Consider the following 3,817-nt stretch of genomic DNA (forward strand, 5'->3'; position numbering starts at 1 on the left):
GACAGGGTCGGTGACACACCGGATGATAAAGGCAGGTGCTAGTGAGGTGGCAGCAGTAGGTGTACATGGGATGATCCCCCGGCCGGAGGTCAGGTGGGTTATGTTTTGACCCCCATTTTTGGCTACAGCAGGAATTTTCCTCTCTCTAACATCAGGTCTGCCCAGAGTCGGTGCTGCTCGTGGGTGCAGAGAGTTGTGTGTGGAAAAGGACCTTCTGTAAAGACCAAAATACCTGCAAATGCCAATAACCCTTGGGTCCCTGATTCCCACACACATCTCCTGACCCCTTCAGAGGTGGGGGCAAACACTGCACTGCGTGTTTGTGTGCTCTGTGTGGTGTGTGCTGGCTTTGCTCCCCGCCTGGGATGAGGATGCTCAAGGGACAGATCAAGCCTCTCATGGAAGGTATTTTTCAAAACAGACCGAATTTTTGTTTTGTTTGTTGTTGGTTTTTTTATTTCTTTTTGCCAGAGCAGCTGTGTGACATTTCAGTGCGTAAAAGATTTTTTTTTTTTTCCAGCTATTTTGGCAAAGAGAAGGTTTTAATAGAGATTCCCTTCAAAACTTTAAAGAGCTGGGGTTTTTTTTATCTTTTTTTTTCTTTCTGTGGAAGCAAGAAGAACCCTTCCCTCTCAGGTTCTGGGTGCTGGGAGCGGTGTTCCAGCTGGGATGGCTCTCCCACACCCAGCTCCATCCCGCTGTCAGTGCACTGTCCTCTGCTTGATCTTCTCGGGGCCTTTCAGAGCCATAATCTGTGTTTATTCAGTGGTGCACCATTAGCCCTTCCTCACTGGTAGTCTAATGTCTGTCGGAGATAAAAACCTGCCCGTGCACAGCGAGGGCACCGGTGGGTGCACACACCTTCCAGCCAGGTCTCTTGTCTTCTCCAAGGTTCAATTTGGGTCTTTCTCTCCCCCTCGTGCCCCCACGGGAGGAGGGGATGGGTTCAGAGGTGGGTGCCAAATTGGGTGCCGTGCCCAGGACACGCACTCTCCTCCAGCCCTGCTCCTCCTGCCTGCTCTGAGAAGGTCACCAGTGAGGAGGTGACCCCCCCCCAGGGTCCTGCTCTTGCACAGCAATTTTGGGAAGAGGAAGGCACGGGGCAGGATCCCCCCGCTGCTCCCGGGGGAGGCGGCAGCACACCAGTCCGCAGCCATCACTCGCGGGCGCGAGCTCTCTGTTTGTTTTTGTAATCCCCCTTTTTTTTTTAATTGTGATTTTAGCGGTGGTGAAAGGTGCTGGATTGACAAGCCGTGGAGACGGAAGGGCCTCTGGACTCCGCTGAAGTTTACATTTACAAAGGACACAGAGAATAAATAGAAGACAGTGTTTAGAGTCCTCTGTAGACACTTCAGACTTGCTTATAATTCTGCAGCAATTCCATCACCTCTGAAGTGATTGATGCTCTCTATAAAGTCCTGCCTTAAAACATTTTCCTATGCGTTGGGGGAAGAAGTTTATTACACTTTACCGAAAGGGCAGGATTTGTACTGTGCTGGAGGCTGAGTCCTTCCCAGCCCCGTCCTCAGGAGAAAGAATAATCAGAGCGCTGGAAAAAAACAGAGACTGACCCAAAGCAGGCGTGTGCCTTGTGCTTACCAGGTCTAGTGCTGCGTGTTGAGATCGAGTTCTCTGATCCTCTGATCTTCTGGGTCCTCCAAGCAGGGAGAGATTAACAGGTTTTCATCAAATTGTTTTGTTTTTTTTTTTTCTAAAAGCTTATATTTTAATTCAGTGGAAACACAAAATGCATCTGCTTTCAACAACAAGGAAATAATATTCTTCATTAAATCATTAAATGTGTTGAAGATGTAGAGTCCCCAGAGCTCTTGTTGGGACCACGGCTGGTGGTGGTAACTCCTGCTTTAAAAGACAAGGAGAAGGTACGTAAGGAGTCACTTGGAGATGAAATCACCCAGAACGGACACGGCGCAGCCACCGATGTCACCTCTGCAAACAGCAGGATCCTCTGGGGATGTTCATTTTATAAACCATCTGAAAACAGCTCACATCTTACCCCCCCGGCCCTGACACTGGTTCTCCACCAGCCCCAGGGTTTGCCCCGTGTGGCAGGAGACGTGTCAAGAGCAATGAGGAAAAATAGCAGCGTGTGTGGAGCCTGTCAGAAGAAATAAATCTCCTCCACCGCATCCCAGGCTGGGCTTTGCTGCGGGAGGAGGGCACTGAGAAATGCCAACTGAGGCCATGGGGGCTGCTGCCAGTCCCAGTGGGTACCAGTGGTGAGAGGGATGTGGTCCTGGGGAGCACGAGGGATGTGCAGGAGCATCCTCATCCCCTGCTGCAGGGTGGAGGACTCCTAACCCCTTGCCCAGCCTCTCCCTGCCCTCTGGAAGAGGAACTTGGGACTAATCCAAGTTTGCTTATTTCCACAGGCTCATAAAGGAAGGGCAAATACTGGGTTTTTGGGGCAGCTCAGATTGCGGTCGGTAAGCACCAGACACCCTTTTTTTTATTTTTTTTTCCCCTCCGCCAAGTGGTTTCTCCACAAGGGACGTGCCCTTCTCCAAAGCCGGAACCCAAGCCCGCCCTGGCTTGCCCGACCGGTGCACTCTGTGTGTCTGTGCAGTAAACATTTCCAGGCAAGCACGCTCCTCCTGCGCCTCCACCCAGCGGGGTCACCATCTCTGCCGGCTCCGCAGGGCTGGAAGAAGTCGGGTTTTTTTAGTTTAAAGTGGGGTGAAGCAGCGGGAAGGGTTCCCTGAGCTCCAGAGAAGCAGTGTCCTCACTGCCGGGGAGGGTTGAGGGGCACAGACCGTGTGTGGGGGTGTCTCTCGTGGGCACTGACCCTGCAGTGAGTGGTCCTTGGTGCACACACGGCCCCGTGAGGAGCTCAGTGAGGGGGTGATGGGGGTGTCAGAGAGGGAGGGGTGTCACCTGGCAGCCCTGCGGGGTCCCCACATGCCTGACGGTGCTGGCATTCCCTACCCCGGGGGTTCCAGCAGCTCCTTTGCCTTTCATGATAAAACACAGGATTTTTTTCAAGCACTTGGTGACCCCAGGCAGCCCCCACTCGGAGCTGACACCCACGCAGAGCCCTTTGTCACCCACTCTGGAAACACAGGGAGGATGCTTTAATGCAGCATCAGTTCTCAAATCACAGAGTGCCTGAAACAACCAGTGCTTGGTGGCTTTTGGTGGTGGCACTGGTGTCACCTGCTGTCCGTCCGGTTGCTGTGCCCCCCCTTTGCTCCCACCTCCCTCCTTGGCCTTGGGAAGCAGCCTGGGGGGGCTGACGGGGGCTGGTGGCAGTTGGGGGTCTCTCCCATCCCTCTCCCATCCTGTGACCCCACATGGGATCATAGAATCAGAGAATTGCCCAGGCCGGAAGGGACCTCCAAAGGCCATCTAGTCCGACCTCCCCGCAGTCAGCAGGGACACCCCCAACTAGACCAGGTTGCCCAGGGCCTCGTCGAGCCTCTCCTTGAATATCTCCAGGGAAGGGGCCTCAACCACCTCCCTGGGCAACCTGTTCCAGTGCTCCACCACCCTCACAGTGAAGAACCCTCTCCACCCTGCCCTCTCCTGCCCCACGGCTGCTGATTTACCACCAGACCCACTGGCAAGGAATTAGCTGTGTCTGCTGACATTTAATCTCCATTTTGATATTTTAGGGAGAACCTGATGTTAATTCAGCTAATTGCCTGCTACAGGCTCCGCTCCTGCCCTCCCTGCGTGCTAGAGTCACCTTTTTTTTCTTTCCTTTCCACAATGCCCTCAGGTAAAAGGCAAACTGCAACGTAAAAAAAAAATAACCCCAGTCGCTTAATTTGAACCAGAGGAGATAGTAACAGCCTGG

The sequence above is a fragment of the Calidris pugnax genome, unplaced genomic scaffold, assembly GCF_001431845.1.
Source record: "Calidris pugnax isolate Ruff unplaced genomic scaffold, ASM143184v1 scaffold91, whole genome shotgun sequence".
NCBI classification, from domain to species: domain Eukaryota; kingdom Metazoa; phylum Chordata; class Aves; order Charadriiformes; family Scolopacidae; genus Calidris; species Calidris pugnax.